This window comes from Stegostoma tigrinum, chromosome 37 (assembly GCF_030684315.1).
Source record: "Stegostoma tigrinum isolate sSteTig4 chromosome 37, sSteTig4.hap1, whole genome shotgun sequence".
In the NCBI taxonomy this organism is placed as follows: domain Eukaryota; kingdom Metazoa; phylum Chordata; class Chondrichthyes; order Orectolobiformes; family Stegostomatidae; genus Stegostoma; species Stegostoma tigrinum.
This window is the reverse complement of record NC_081390.1, coordinates 1,455,276-1,473,062: the sequence shown is the minus strand read 5'-3', so window position 1 is coordinate 1,473,062 and position 17,787 is coordinate 1,455,276.

Here is a 17,787-nt window from a genome sequence, read left to right as displayed (position 1 = left end):
GTGGAGAGGATGTAGAACATAGGCTAAGAGAGTGGGCCAAGAAGTGGCAGACGAAATACAATGTGGGAAAGTGACACGTTATTCACTTAGGTAGGAAAAATAGAGGTGTAAAATATTTTCTAAATGGGGAAACGCTTTGGAATTCTGAAGCTCAAAGGAACTTTGGAGTCCCATTTCAGGATTTTCAAGGCTAACATGCGAGTTAATTGGCAGTTATGAAGGCAAATGCAGTGGTAGCATTCATTTCAAGGGTGTTAGAATACTAGAGCAGAGATGTACTGCTGAGGCTGCAAAAGGCTCTGGTCAGACCACACAATATTGTGAGCGGTTTTTGTCGCCATGTGTCAGGAGTGATCTGTGGTCTTGGAGGTGGTCCAGAGAAGTTTACAAGAATGATTCCAGGGATAAAGGACTTGTCGTATGAGGAGCAGTTGAGGACTCTGGATTTGATTTGCTAGAATTTAGAAGGATGAAGGATCTGATTGAAATTCAGAGAATACTGAGAAGCCTGGATAGAGTAAAGGTGGAGATGATGTTTCCACTAGTAGCAGAGACTAGGACCCAAGGGCACAGCTTCAGAGTGATGGGATGAACCTTTAGAACTAAGGTGAGGAGGAATTTCTGTGGAACTCGTCACAAAAGACTGTGGAGGCAAAGTCATCGAGTATATTTAAAACAGATTCTTGATTCCTAAAGAGATAATGGGTTAAGGAAGAAGGCAGGACAATGGGAATGAGAAATACATCCACCATGATCGAATGGCAGAGCAGACTTGATGGGTAGAACAGCCTAATTCTGGTCTTAAATTTCAGTCCTATGTGAATGTAAGCTTGTTGCAATTACCACTTGTTGAGCACTTGTTTTCCTGCTGTTCTAAAGAATTGTTCGACACGAGCCCATTTCTTCAAACTCCTGTATGCTGGCTGATAAGAGACTGTCCACCTTATTTCATTCCTCTGTTCTTTTAAATTTGTTTTCTCAACGTTAGAAAGATTAGCCCATGCTACACTCTCAACACTATTTGCCTCAGTTTTGCTTGTATGCTGTCTCTTCATTTGTAACTTCCTGATCCCATTGAGAGAACTTACTGCCCCTAAACAATGAAGTTTCCAAATCTTCTAACCCTAGCTTAATCCTGTTTCTTTAATAATGATATCGAGCTCAGGTTCAAAGTACTAGAAAGATGATGGACTTTGGGACTAGTGGAAAGTAATTTAGTGATAACATTTAGCTAGAAGGTTGCAGGCAGAGCTCTGTTCTGTATTACTAGTCGAGTAATGGTACCTCTATGCCACCACATTCCACTTTGTACAGGATGTAAAGCAGCTGATTTTGACAGAGTACTAAGGACAGCAGTTTTGTGATTTCATTGTGGAAGATGAATGTAAGCCATGAAATCTAGAGTTCTTGGTGACAATATGTTTAATGTTTAGCCACATAGTTGTAACAGTGGGCTCATGCTCAAACCAACCATGCACTGTTGTGCTGCTTTGGGGCTGCTGGCATCAGGTAGCTAGCCAGAGGTGTCATTGTCCACAGCAAGAGTTGGACTGCTCAAATATCCAGCACATTGAGATTCAGTGACTCATTATACTAGCCCATTGGAGATACTTGTGTGGGAATAGCCTGGGAGGGATACTAAATATACAGTGAGTGACCAAAAAGTTGGGTTCTGTTGGGTCAAACATTACAAGAATAGGTGTGTGAGGGGAATGAGGTTAGTCTGGGTGACATAACTAATAGCACATCTAAAATAATGAAACCTGTCAAAGTGCTTCACTAGTGTATTATAAACCAAAATATGATGTTGCATCACACAAGGAATAGTTCAAAGAGAACTTTTAAGCATTTTTAAGGTGGAGAGATATCTGGAGGGAATTCCAGAGCTGTGCCTCAGGCACCTGAGGATTGTAGGGCTGGAGGAGACTGGAATTTGGAAGCAGGGGAGGAGTAAAGAATTTTGAGAATAAAGGCGAGAATTATAGAATTATACATTGTCTGCATGGGCTGTTAGTTAAGCAGTGAACATTGGGATGATTAGGGAACTGGACTTCATTGCAAATTATAGACAATAGGTGCTGGAGGAGGCCATTCGGCCCTTCGAGCCAGCACCACCATTCATTATGATCATGGCTGATCATCCACAATCAGTATCCTGTTCCTGCCTTATCCCCATAACCCTTGATTCCACTATCTTTCACAGCTCTGTCTATCTCTTTCTTGAACGCATCCAGAGAGTTGGCCTTCACTGCCTTCTGGGGCAGAGCATTCCATATATCCACCACTCTCCGGGTGGAGAAGTTTTTCCACAACTCTGTTCTTAATGGCCTACCCCTTATTTTTAAACTGTGTCCTCTGGTTCTGGACTCACCCATCAGCGGAAACATGCTTCCTGCCTCCACAGTGTCCAATCCCTTAATAATCTTATGTCTCAATCAGATCCCCTCTCATCCTTCTAAACTCAAGTGTATACAAGCCCAGTCGCTCCAATCTTTCAACATATGATAGTCCTGCCATTCCGGGAATTGACCTTGTGAACCTACGCTGCACTCCCTCAATAGCAAGAACGTCCTTCCTCAAAGTGGGAGACCAAAACTGCACACAATACTCCAGGTGCGGTCTCACCAGGGCCCTGTACAGCTGCAGAAGGACCTCTTTGCTCCTATACTCAATTCCTCTTGTTATGAAGGCCAGCATGCCATTAGCTTTCTTCACTGCCTGCTTTATCTGCATGCTTGCTTTCATTGATGTACAAGAACACCTAGATCTCGTTGTGCTTTCCCTTTACCTAACGACTCCATTTAGATAGTAATCTGCCTTCCTGTTCTTGCTACCAAAGTGTATAACCACACATGTATCCACATTAAACTGCATCTGCCATGCATCCGTCCACTCACCTAGCCTGTCCAAGTCACCCTGTATTCTAATATCATCCTCCTCACATTTCACACTGCCACCCAACTTTGTGTCATCAGCAAATTTGCTAATATTACTTCTAATGCCTTTGTCTATATCATTTATATATATTGTGAACAGCTGTGGTCCCAGCACTGAACCCTGTGGTACCCCACTGGTCACCACCTGCCATTCCGAAGGGACCCGTTTATCACTACTCTTTGCTTCTTGTCAGCCAGCCAATTTTCAATCCAACTCAGTATTTTTCCCCCAATACCATATGCCCTAATTTTGTTCACCAATCTCCTATGCGGGACTTTATCAAAGGCTTTCTGGTAGTCCAGGTACACTACATCCACTGGCTCTCCCTTATCCATCTTCATAGATACATCCTCAAAAAATTCCAGAAGATTAGTCAAGCACGATTTCCCCTTCGTAAATCCATGCTGACTCTGACCTATTCTGTTACTGCTATCCAAATGAGTCATAATTTTATCCTTTATAATTGACTCCAGCATCTTTCCCACCACTGACGTCAGGCTAACTGGTCTGTAATTTCCTGTTTTCTCTCTTCCCTCCTTTCTTGAAAAGTGGGACAACATTTGCCACCCTCCAATCCGCAGGAACTGATCCTGAGTCTATAGAACCTTGGAACATAATTACCAACGCGTCCACAATTTCTAGAGCCACCTCCTTAAGTACCCTGGGATGCAGTCCATCAGGTCCCGGGGACTTAGCAACCTTCAGACCTAACAGTCTGTCCAACACCATTTCCTGCCTAATATAAATACCCTTCAGTTCGTCCATTACCCTCGGTCCTTCAGTCACTACTGCATCTGGGAGACTGCTTGTGTCTTCCCTAGTGAAGACAGATCCAAAGTACCTATTCAACTCATCTGCCATTTCCCTGTTCCCCATAATAAATTCACCTGTTTCTGACTTCAAGGGCCCAATTTTAGTCGTAACCATTTTTTTTCTTTTCACATACCTAAAAAATTCATACACAAGTGGTGGGATTTTGGATGCCATCAAGTTTATGCAAAGCAGAATGTAGGAGTCAAGCCAGGGATACACTGGAATAGTTGAATCCAGTAATAGGCCACTAAAGATCAGAATTCACCGAAGACCAAAATCCTGGAATTCTCTCCATAAGGGCATTGTGGATCAACCTACAGCATGTGAACTGCAGCAGTTCAAAAAGGCAGCTCACCACCACCTTCTCAAGGGCAACTAGGGAAGGACGATAAATGTTGGCCACTGGTGATGCCCACATCTCTCAAATGAAATCAAAGCAGGTGGCAACGGACTTGGAGAGTTGTGGCAGCAAATCAGCTGAGCTGAGTTAAATCAGGTGTAGTTATGAAGGTGGAAATCAGCTTGTCTTTCTTCTTCCCTATTTTGTGCTGTGTAATCATAGAATCCCTACAGTGTAGAAGCAGACCTTTTGAACAATCAAGTCTATGATGGTGGGAGATGCATTTATTTAGAAGTATGGTGTTAAAGACTGAATCGTAGTCAATAAGTAGGAGCCTATTGTAGGCATCCTTGCTATCCAGATGTTCCAGGCATGAGTGTAGGGCCAGGGAGATGTCATCTGCTATGGACCTGTTGTGCCAGTAGGGGAATTGGCAGGTGGGGACTTCAATGAATACACCTGCTGGCTGGTCCACACAGGATCTAAGTGCACAGCCAGGGAATTCATCCAAACAGTCACTTTCTTGGGTTCATTCTCATGAAGGCTGATTTAACGTCCCAGAAGCTGGTGTAAAGTTAGGATTCAGGAGGACTCGTGAATGTCCTGGAAGCCAGTAGGTGTAGCTAAGCATGTGGGCTTGGGAAAACAGCCTGGGAGCCATGGATGGAAGGTTCAGAGGAAACCTGTAAACCAATAATAGATCATAGATCAAAGTTTAGTGCAACAGCACTGTCAAAAGCCCACAAACAACATTTCCTTAGTGCAGTTGAGCAAGATTACAACTGTGAAAAACCTAGAGTTGTGTTTGTGAGTGGGTGCTGGAGAGAGGTTTCTAGAATTCAGAGGTGTAATCTCAACAAAGCAAAGGTGAACCACCAAGAGTGGGAAAAGTCATTGAGAGAGTATGTGACAGAGTAGCTCTTGAGGGAATTTCAAGACCAGGTTCTCCAAAGTGAGCAACTGGAATAGGAGATTGATTCACAATCTCACTAATGTCTTGGAGTGGGCTGATTTTTGGGAACTCCATAAGATCTATTCACAACAAATTTCTCTACTGATTAGATTGAGGGGAGACAACAGCCTAGTGGTATTATTGTTGGACCGTTAATCCAGAGACCCAGGCAATATTCTGCGAGACGACAGATGGTGGAATTTGAATTCAACAAAAATCTGGAATTAAGAGTCTAATGATGACCATGAATCCATTGTCGATTGTCAGGAAAACTCAACTGGTTCACTGTTGTCCTTTAGAAAGGAAACTGCCCTCCTTATCTGGTCTGGCCTACATGTGACTCCAGACCCACAGCAATGTGGCTGCCTCTTTACTGCCCATTGAGCAATTAGGGATGGGCAGTAGATGCTGGTCTGGCTAGTGATGGCTTCATTCCATGAATGAAAAACAGAATGGAGCCAGATGAGAGCAGTCCCACCCAGTCAAATGACAGCAGAGAGGCACTGGAGGAAGATAGTGAGGTGATCACTGCCTTGAACACAGCAGACAGGCTGAGCAGGGTAACGAAGAGTTTACCTATGCCTCAGTCACATAGCATAAAATATTAAAGGGTGTCAAGGGTGAGGGGGAGAGCAGGGATTGGAATGAGGGATATTAAAGGCTATGCAGAATAACTTGAGAAATGAAATTAGGTTTTATGGGATCACAAGTATTTAGCCTATCCAGTGCATTGCAGCTGTTCTCAATTACAATGTTGATGCTTCTTTCAACATCATTATTTAGTCTCATCATTCCTAAATAAATTATATCCTATGCCCCTGTTTTAGCCTGGTAACACCCAAGGGAATCTTGGTTGCACATTTCCCACTGCACTTGTTCCATTCTCCAACAATATGCCCAAATCCATACCAAATATGTAGTTAGAACATCTAAAAGACATATGAATAAGTACATGAATAGGAAAGGTTTGGAGGGATATGAACAATACACAGGCAGGAAGGACTAGTTTGATTTGGGAACATGGTTGGCCTGGACTGGTTAAACTGAAGAATCTGTTTCCATGCTGTATGACTCTGTGGCTCAAACACTCCATCTGTGGAAGTTTTAACACTGACTTCCTTCCATTTAATATTTGGTGCCTTGTGACTGAAACACATCATTTTCTTTGTTATCATTCTGAAAGTGACTGTCAGCTTAAGTTGTTTATTAATGCACAGGGAGTTCTCATAATTTCAAAATGCAGAGGTCCTCCTCTGAGATTCCTGAAGATTTGTTTGGGAATAATTCAATCTAACTGGTTGTCATGTGTTCTAACACAGTAAACATTACCTCCACACACAATAATATCACCTGTGTACTCGTGTCCCAGTTTAAAAACTGTTCACTACAAAGGGTACCCCAGTAATGTGGAAGGAATAAAACTTTGTGTTAAAATCACAGTTTCTTAAAAAGGCTCTCCTGCTCTATGTAACCTGTCAATGATTCATTGCTCTGTGGTCCTGCCTAATAGTGTGGCTTTTGCAGCTGATATCCCAGCTGTCCATCAATCTCCCTCATTGACCTCCTCACCAGGTTTACCAGCCAGGGACTGATCCCATCCAACTCACCCTTTCCACATCTTCCTCAAAAGATGTCTCTTCACTCACAAGCCAAGCTCTTACTGCCAGTTCAGATTGTCCTTGGTTACTGCCTTTGTCTATCTGCTTAAAATAGAAGAATCAAGCTCTCTCCTTGAAAACAAATCCCACTCTTTGCAAACTACTTCCCTGTCTACATCTTGATTTTATTCTCCCCAAAGATCTTGAATGTATTGTTGTCCCCAAATCCATGCCTATTTTCCTGGAATTTCATGCAATCCATCAGGATTCCACCCCATCACAGATCTCTAACGGTTTCTAACCAAAGTCACAAATTGCATCTCCTGTGATTGAAACAAATGTACTCTTGCCTGCCTCCTCCTTTTCAAACTGTCTACAGCTTTTGACACCACTAACCACGCCATCCTCCTCCAATAGTTCTCCAGTGTTGTCTAGACTGTTCCATTCTTACCACCGACAATGGCTTATCTTCTGCTCTTGCGCTGATACCTCTGGTAACCGTGATAATGGGAACTGCAGATGCTGGAGAATCCAAGATAATAAAATGCGAGGCGGGATGAACACAGCAGGCCCAGCAGCATCTCAGGAGCATCTCAGGTAACCCTTGGGATTTATCCTTGCAATACAAACAACATTTGAAATTATCATGTCAGTTTTCAATTCGACACTGACCTCCCCCAGCTATACTTCACCCCCGACCTCTCAAGACCTCAACTATTTCTAAATTATCAGACGTTTATCTGACATCCAATGCTGGATGAGCAGAAATGTCCCTTTAATAAATGATGAGAAGACTGAAGCCATCTCAAATTCTGCTCCCTCATCTCTCTGGCAACTATATCAAGTGGAATCAAACTTTTGCACTAATGTACCAACTATCTAAAAGAATATGCACATCAGATGTTACATTAACAAGAATATAACCATTTATTATAATTAACTTGATTTTAACCAATGGTAAAAAGAAACACAAATTACTAACTTACAACGCTATAATTTAAATTTCCCCTTTTTAAAATTCCCAAACGCGTACAGATAGACACACAAAGAAATAACAGTATAGGTGGAGGCGTAACAAACAAAATGTCAGTGAAACGGTTCTGGCACATGTTCAAATCACAGAGGCTGATGAGTTATCTTCCTTCAGGGGTTTAGACTCATTTTGACTTTTTGGTGAGAAATTGTGAACACGCTATTCTCAATCTTTCATTCACTGGTGCCCAGCAAGATTGTGTACTCAACACCTTACTATACTCCTTATACGCTCACAACTGTGTGGCCATATTCAAATCTACCTCCGTCTACAAATCTGTCGATAACACCACTGTAGTGGGTTGGATCTCAAAAACAACTCCTTCAATGTCAGCAAATTGAAAGAGCTGGTCATCGACTTAACGAAGCAGAGTGGAGGTCATGTCCCTTTCTATGTCAACTTTCGATCACCTGCAGAGACTTATCATCTGACCCGCCACTCATCATTTGTATGATCTTTTGATCTCTTTGCCCTTGATCTCTCTCTGCCTATGAATTCTGCGCCTGTGTGCTCCTCTTCCACTTCACATGATGAAGGAGCCTATGCTCCAAAAGCTTCTGATTTCAAATAAACCTGTTGGACTACAGCCTGGTGTTGTGTGATTTTTGACTTTGTCCACCCCAGTCCAACACAAGCACCTCCACATCATGTATCGATGGTGCTGAGGTTATCAAGAGCATCAAGTTCTAAGGAGTAAATACCACCAATGTGTCCTGGGCCATCCACATTGACCTACAGTCAAGAAAGCATACCAAAATCTCTACTTCCTCGGCGGGCTAAGTAAACTCTGAATGTCCGCAATAACTCTTACCAGTTTTTATACATGCACCACAGAAAGCATCCTGTTCAGATGTATCACAACTTGGTATGGCAACTGGTCTGCTCAAGACAGCAAGAAATTACAGGATAACAAAGTGTAGAGCTGGGTGAACACAACAGGCCAAGCAGCATCTTAGGAGCACAAAAGCTGATGTTTTGGACCTAGACCTTCATCAGAAAAGGGGGATGGGGAGAGGATTCTGAATTACAGGAAGTTGTGAACATGGCCCAGTCCAGCACAAAAACCCAGCCTTCTTTCCACTGACCCCATCTACACTTCCCGCTGCCTCGGGAAAGCAGCCAACATCATCAAAGACCCCTCCCACCCTGGTTACACTGTCTTCCCCTCTCTCCCATCGGGAAGAAGGTACAAAAGCATGCCACTGTTATCAGGTTTATATTCTCATATTAGAGTTTGTCTTTCTCTGTAACTTCTCCTGTAGCTGTACCATTATATTCTGAATTCTGTTCTATTATCCCGATGTATTAATGTAGGGTAGGATTTGTCTGGATAGCGAGCAAGACAGTACTTTTTGTTACATCTTGGTATGTGTGACAATAATAAATTGAATCAAAAAAGATGTGACCTTTCAGTGTCTCTGAAGGTGTTTTTTAAATCACTTTTTTCCTTCAATGAATTTGCAAAGAAAACAGTTTACAGAGAAATGGTAATTGAGAACAGCTATCAGGAGATTTGCTGATAATTCTCCACACATGAGGAAGGGAAAGAGTTTGAGTACATTTTCCTTCACAGAATAGATAATTCTCCCATTTTGTCTGAACAAAGCAGCAGGAACTAATCGCAAAGTTGTTACTATACCGAGCACTGCTGAACACACACAATTATTTTGATCAATAAACCAATATGAAAACTGGCTCTGGGCAAGGCTCCCCTGAACACAGAGCTAAGGTGTCTGGTATTCTCCCACACTGCTTCAATAAAGACAATGTTATAGATACAAGTCACAATGAGCTTCAGTAACTCATGTCAAAAACTGCAACATCATCTTCCATGTTTTCCTTAGTTTAAAATTGTACCTTTTACCATTTTTTAGCCTGAAGTGCAAAGTAAAAGTAGTCTTTATATTTTCTTGCCGCTTTGGTGTCTTATTTGACTCCAAGATGAACTACCAACCACTTAGTTCTGCCATTACTCAGACCAAGTATTTCCACCTCTGTAACAGAGCCAGTCTTCACCCCTTTCTCAGAGATAGTAAGAACTGCTGGTGTTGGAGCCAGAGGAACACAGCAAGCCAGGCAGCAGCAGAGGAGCATGAAAGCTGATGTTTCGGGTCGGGACACTTCAGAAAATTTTCTGAAGGGTCCTGACCTGAAACGTTAGCTTTCCTGCTGTGTTCCTCTGGATCCACACTGTGTTATCTCTTCAACCCTTTCTCAACTTCCGTCGCTGAAAATCATCATCCCATCCTGCACTGACCAGCTTCAACAATTCCTGGCTGGTCTGCCACACTCTGTAAACTTGAAGCCATCAAATCTCCTGCTGTCTGTGACCTACTTGCATTACTCCTGACCCCTTGTGGTTGCTGACCTACATTGGCTTCCAGTTAAGTAATGCTTTGATTTTAAAATTTTAAATTTCTATCTTCATTTTCAATCCGTCTATTAGAGAAGGGGATGAGCTGGTACCCGAGGATGCAGAGATGGAGATGGCACATCCTGGCCTGTATTGAAATGGAGGAGTTGAGCTGTAGATAATACCTGCACAGGTTTCTGAGTAGGTTGTAATGGTTGACACCAGCAGTCTTCGGATTGGTTCCACAAGCTCAATGGCCACGTCTTGGTAGGGATTTTAAACTCCTGGCTGGATCCTGGCCCACAATGAGCTGAAAACTTTTTGGAATTCAGATTCCTGCCTCCTCATTGAGCCTTTGTTAAACTGAACATGTCCCAATTCAGGTTTTGGGCCTGAGACTACAGACTGCACTGTATGAATCACAACTATTACAATGCCGAAGGAGACCATTTGGCCCATCATGTTTGTACTGGCTCAATTACCCAGTCCAGTTGTATTATGCCATCTCCTGCCTTTTCCCCGTATGCCTACACAACTTTATTATCCAAAATAAAATTCCAATGACCTTGAATCTTCACAACTGAGATTTGCTGCTGTTTCCCACTGAAATAATTGGTTAATTTAGCTAATCATTCAATCCAACAACCCTAAGTCCAGCAATATATCGCCACGAGTCAAACACCACACATAAATCTGATCATGGTTTACAATAACCAATATCTAAATTTGAATATTGAATGTAAATTGGATTGACCACTGTTTCCAGTTTGATTTTGTGGTTATGACTTCTTGAATTTTTGAGATTTCTAGTTGTGTACATAACTAATTTTCAAAAAAAAAGGAAATTTCAAGGCAGGTTGAGATTGTGTTCTTCGTTTTTGGTGTAAAATGCAGTTCCGTTGCTTCCTATTCTATTTATTGTGTTTGCTGTTGAAGTCAAATTAATGACCTAGTGCCTTTTAAGGTTATTAGAACCAGCACATATAAAACGTTGAAAACCTATTTTTACTTTGTAGTTTCAAATACATGAAAAGGAGAAATTTGTAGGGCAATGGGAAAGGAAGAGTTTAGAATGTTTGTAAAAGTACATATCAAAGAATATCTGCCTAATACAGAGTTGTGTGACAGAATCTATTAAAAGGAATAGGGTGAGTGCCATTGAAAAACTTAGTCGAGGTGTTGAGGAGGAAGATTTGCTTTTAACCAAGAAACAACAATAAATGTGTTAATAATTGTTCAAGGTGTTGAGAGGGAAACCACCACTTGTGACGCAGTGGTAGTGTCACTACCTTTAAGCCAGAAGGTCCAGTTTCAATTCTCACCTGCCCTGCAGGTGTGCAATGAAATGTCTGGGCTTATTGATTACACATAATTATTATGAGTGAATTAGATTCAAAGGTTTATTGTTGAGTAGAATGATGGACTATCAAGAGATTGATGTATTGCATGTTTCCTATGCTGCAGCAGAGGCCAGAGGCACAGGACAACAGGCAGCAGGCTGACAGTCCTCTAGAATACATGCTCCAGATGATCACTCTGTAACCACAATGGGTTCAGGAGGATAGTATCCAACTGGAAGGAATTATTTTTTGTGTTTTGATTCATTCACGGGATATGGGCTTTGCCAGATGGGCCAGTATTTCTTGCCCATCCCTAGTCCTCTAGAGAAGGCGGTGGTGAGCTGCCTTCTTGAATCGCTACAGTCCATGTGCTGTAGGTTCATCCACAGAGCCCTTAGGGAGGGAATTTGAGGATTTTCACCCAACAACAGTGAAGGAACAGCGATCTTTGCCGTGTAAGGATGGTACATGGCCTGGAGGGGAAATCGCAGGGTGTGGTATTCCCTTGTATCTGCCGCCCTTGTCCATCTAGATGGAAGTAATCGTGAGTTTGGAAGGTGCTGTCTGAGAATCTTTGGTGAATTTCTCCAGCACTTCTTATAGATAGTACACACTGCTGCTATTAAGGGTCAGAGGTGGAGGGAGTGGATGTTTGTGTATGTGGTGCCAATCAAGTGGGCTGCCTAGGTTCGTGAGGTTGTTGGAGCTGAACCCATCCAGGCAGTGGGCAGCATTCCATCACACTCCTGAATTATGCTTTGTAGATGGGGGACAGGATTTGGGGAGTCGGGAGGTGAGTCACTTGCTGCAGGATTTCTAGCCTCTGACCTGCTCTTGTAGCCGCTGTGTTTATGTGAATGTTCCAATCCAGTTTCTGGTCAGTTCTAACCCCAAAATTTTGATAGCAAGAGATTCAGTGATGGGAATGCTGATGAATGTCATGTCATGACACTAGTTAGAACTCAGCTAAAGTGACATGAGGAAAGGTTTTCCAGCAGGTATGGGATGCACTGCCTGACAGCATGATGGAAGAAAGTTCAATTACAACATTCAGAAAGGAATGAAACTGTTACATGAATGTATAAATCAGAAGCTCAAGTAGACAAGTTAGCTGCTTTAGCCTGTACCAGCATTTTAATAAGGTCACAGTTAATCTGATTATTCCATGGCTCTTTCAGCCCCTCGCTCGCCAAGAATCAACATCTGCCTTAAAATTATTCAACAACTCTGCCTCCACCAAGTATTGAGGAAGAAAGTTTCAAAGAATCATAACCCTCTGTGAGAAAAAGAATTCTCCTTTTGTTTTTGATTTTTTTGTCTTTGACTTCTGTCTTAAATTACCAGCCACTAGTATTTACACAGTGACCTCTAATTCTAAATCATCCCTGAAGAAGAAACATCCTTTTCACCAGTGCCCTGCCAATACTCCTGAGGATCGTATATGTTACACTTACTCTTCCAAACTCCATTGGACGCAAGCCTAGTCTCCCAAACCTTTCATCATAAGTCAATCATATATTTCAGATATAGCCTAGTGAATCTCTCGAGCACAGTTACATCCCTCCTGAAATAAAGTAATTGATACAGTACACAATATTTCGGATGTGGTCTAACTGATGTCCTGTATAACTGAAGCACAGCCTCCTTCCTTTCCTATTCGCTTCACCTAAAGACAAAAGAGAAAACATTTTACTTCTGGTAAGATGCAGTGGAGTAGAGCTTCTAAGTATGGGATTCATCCACTCCATTTGCTTTTCTTTTGTGATGAAGGGTCTAGGCCCAAAACGTCAGCTTTTGTGCTCCTGAGATGCCGCTTGGCCTGCTGCGTTCATCCAGCTTCACACTTTGTTATCTTGCTTTTCTTTTGTTGTTTTTTTTCTCTCTCTTCTCTTTTCTCCCTCTTCTATTTTATTTTACTTACCTCTTGGTAAAGAGTTGAGTCACAGCAATGGCAGCGGCAGTGGCGAATGGACCCAGCGGCGTGGACTCGAGCAGGCCCAGTAGCACGGAATCGAGCAGGCCCAGCGGCGCAGACTCGAGCAGGCCCAGCGGCACGGACTCGAGCAGGCCCAGTAGCATGGACTCGAGCAGGCCCAGTAGCACGGACTCAAGCAGGCCCAGCGGCACGGACTCAAGCAGGCCCAGCAGCACGGACTCGAGCAGGCCCAACGGCGCAGACTCAAGCAGGCCCAGCGGCGCGGACTCGAGCAGGCCCAGTGGCGCGGACTCGAGCAGGCCCAGCAGCACGGACTTGATCAGGCCCAGCGGCATGGACTCGAGCAGGCCCAGCGGCGCAGACTCGAGCAGGTCCAGCGGCACAGACCGGAGCAGGCCCAGTGGCGTGGACCCGAGCAGGCCCAGTAGCATGGACTCGAGCAGGCCCAGCGGCGCGGACCCGAGCAGGTCCAGCGGCACGAACTTGAGCAGGCCCAGCGGCGTGGACTCAAGCAGGCCCAGCGGCATGGACTCGAGCAGGCACAGCGGCACGGTCTCGAGTAGGCCCAGCGGCATGGACTTGAGCAGGCCCAGTGGCACGGACTCGAGCAGGCCCAGTAGCACAGACTCGAGCAGGCCCAGTAGCACGGACTCGAGCAAGCCCAGCGGCGTGGACTCAAGTAGGCCTAGCGGCGTGGACCCGAGCAGGCCCAGTAGCATGAACTCGAGTAGGCCCAGCGGCACAAACTTGAGCAGGCCCAGCAGCACGAACTTGAGCAGGCCCAGCGGCGTGGACTCGAGCAGGCCCAGCGGCGTGGACTCGAGCAGGCACAGCGGCACAGTCTCGAGTAGGCCCAGCAGCACGGACTCGAGCAGGCCCAGCGGCACGGACTCGAACAGTCCCAGCGGCATGGACTTGAGCAGGCACAGCGGCATGGACTCATAGCAGTAGCAGAGTTGAGTTTGGGTTCCCAGTATGAGTCCAGGTGGCATCAGTAGCATCGGCAAGGTGGTCCAAAGGGGACTCATGCTCGCGGTAGAGTCGAGTTTGACCCGGTTCAGTACCCAGCAGCATTGATGGTGCCTGCATTGCTGAGATCCAGTGAGGACTCATGGGGATGAATGTGTGAATGGAGGCATGATAGTACCGATGAATGGCAACTTTTGTTCCTGCAGCGGTGGTGTGGTGAAGGGAATTCATGCCTGGCCACCAGGCCCATGGCCCATGACAGAATACTTAATAAGAAGGACTGTAAAGTTGGATACTTCCCTTATTTCTTCATTTCTCTAACTTTATATTTCTTTGTTTTAGTTTATTTTTCTGTGTTTTAAGATGGCACTGGAAGGAAGCGACTGAGACAACACTTTTCACTCTATTTTGTATCAAGATACACGTGAAATAAATAAATTAAATAAATAAATGATAACATTTTATCAGCTTTCCTAATTACTTGCTGGACCTCATACTAATCTTTTGTAATTCATGCACAAGGATGCAGTTCGTTCTGCATCTCTGAGTTCTGTGATGTTTCACTTTTGAAATAATATACTGCTTTTTATTTTTCCAGCTAGAATGAACAATTCACATTTTCCTGCACTATAGCCTCATTATATCCTATTTGCCAGATCTTTGCCCATTCTTGTATCCTCTTTACATCTTACTTTTCTTTGTAATTAGCAAATTTAGCTACTATATCTCCCATCGCTTCATGGAAGTCATTTATATAAATTTTAAAATATTGAGACCTGAGTAGTAATCCCTGTGGCACAGTGTTATACCTTGGCAACCAGAAAATGACCCACATGTCTACTGTTTCATGTGAGAGAATCTTCTTTGTATACCAATATATTCTACCTACACCATGAACTTTTATATTCTGCAATAATCTTTGATGTGGGATCTTAAGAAATAAGTTCTGGAAATTTCAGTACAGTACATCCACCAGCTACCCTTTATCCAGAACATGTGTTACTTTCTCAAATGTCATATTTAGTAATAGTTTCTCCCATTTTCCCTAACAAATATTCAGCTAACTGGCCTGTAGTTTCCTGCTTTTTGTCATCTTCCTTTTTTGAATAAAGGCGTTGGGTATTTGCTAAATTTCAATCTATTGGAACCTTCCCAAACTCTAGGAAATTTGGGAAAAGTAAATTCAAGGCATCAACTGTCTCACTAGCTATTTCTTTTAAGACCTTTGGATGAAGTCCATCAGGAGCCCAAGACTGGTCAGGCCACAGCTCCAATAATTTGTACTTCCCCGGTGATTGTAATTTGCTGGAGTACCTCCCTCAATTCCATTTCCTGATTTTATAGCTTTCTCTAGGACGATACCTGTATTGTCTATCATAACGACTGATGCAAAATAGCTGTTCATTTCATCTGCTAGGTCAAAATACCAGTCTTGGTCCCATTCGTCTCTCTTTAAATGTAAAATTCAATCATTTTGTGGTCACTACCACCAAGGGGTCCTTCTCCATAAGGTCATTAATTAATTATTCCTGTCTTATTGTACAGTACTGGGTCTAGCCTGGTCTGCTGTCTGGTTGGCTCCAAAATGTGTTGAAGTAAGAAAGATCCTGAAAGCATCCCAGACTTCTGGCCTGGGGCCTGGGCTACCTGCGCCCATCTGGTATTTCCAGACTATAGGTAGATTACGATCCTTCATGAATGTCAGCCCGCCTTTCTGATAAATAAAAACAATCTTGGAAAATCTCAATAGATATGACACCATCTGTGGAGAGACACATAATTAATGTTTTGTGTCTGGTCATAGAGTCATACAGCATGCAAACAGACCATTCGGAGTCCCAAACTGAACTTGTTCCTTTTGCTTGCGGTTTGGCTATATTCCTCTAAATCTATCCTATTCATGTACCTGTTCAAATATCTTTTAAATGTTGTAACTCCACCTACATCAAGCACTTCCTCTGGCAGCTCATTCCTTTTGTGCACCACCCTCTGTGCGAAAAGGTTGCCCCCAAGTTGCCTTTTATATCTTTCCATTCTCACCTTTGACCTCTGCCCTCTGCCCTCTAGTTTTGAACGGTCTCGTTCGTTGTTAAAGACCTTGCTATTTACCTTATCCAGGCCTGTCATGATTTTATAAAACCTCTATAGGGTCACCCTTTAACCCCCTACAATCCAGGGAAAAGAGTGCCAGCCTCTCCTTATAATTCAAACCCTTCAGTCCCGTGTAAATATTTTCTGCACCTTTCCAATTTAATAATATCCTTCCTATAAGGAGGGTGTCCAGAAATGTACGCAGTAGTCTGCTAATGTGTTGTATAGCCTTGACAATGACATTCCAACTGCTGTGCTCAATACACCGAGCAATGAAGCCAAGCGTAGATTGTCAATTGCCAGTACACTTCCAAGGAACTATGTAATTGCACCCCTGGGTCTCTGTTCAACAACACTCCCCATGACCCTACCACTAACTGTATAAGTATTGCTTTACTCCTCAGAACTGAGGAGGAGCTGCTGAATTTCTCGGACACTTTTTTTCTCAGATTTCCAGCACTGTAGTATTTTGCTTTTCCGTACCACACTCTGTGCCCAGTGCCATAAGCTATTCCTGAATCTCACTGCCGCTCGGTTCACAGTGAGAGAAGCGGGGAGCTCTCGGGGAACAGTGGTGCTGGAACCCGGCCGCTCTCTCATTCTCAATGGGGAATGAAACCGTGACCAATCCCAGCCCCAGCGCGGTCTCCGTTCGCATTTAAAAACCGAAAGGACTGCGGAAGCTGGAGCTCAGAAACAAAAACACAAACTGCTGGACGAACTCTGCCAGTATGTGTGGGGAGAAAGGAGAGTTTTAATGTTTGGTTGCCCCTCCCTCAGAAACCCTGCCTGTATTTGTCTGGGGAACCGTGCCTGCTTCCTTACGCTGCCCAGCCCCAGGCTCCCGGCTTCGGGACTCAGACACCGACAACCCCCCCCTCGCCCCCGGACTCTGGGGGACGGGCCTGGAGTCTCTCCCTCTGGATCGTCAGCTTCATTTCCAGGACCTACCCCGGGATCTGGTCGGCTGCTGGTTGGTGGATCTCTCTGTGTTTGAGACGAGGCGGTGAAGTGGAACCGGCTCATTGATCGGGAGATTCCCGGGAAAGCGACTCAGAGCCCCGGGATCCTCTCACTCTCTGACCCCCACCCCCCCGGTACCCGCTCACTCACTGACCCCCCCCCCCCGGATCCCCTCCCTCTCTGACCCCCCCCCCCCCCACCCCGGATCCCCTCACTTTCTGACCCCCACCCCCCACGGTACCCGCTCACTCTCTGACACCCCCCCCCCCCGGATCCCTTGACTCTCTGATCCCCCCCGGGGTCCCTTCACTCTCTGATCCCCCCCGGGGTCCCTTTACTCTCTGACCCCCCCCCCCCACCCCGGATCCCCTCAGTCTCTGACCCCCTGCGGGGTCCCCTCACTCTCTGATCCCCCCCCCCGGGATCCCTTCACTCTCTGACCACCCCCCGGATCCCCTCAGT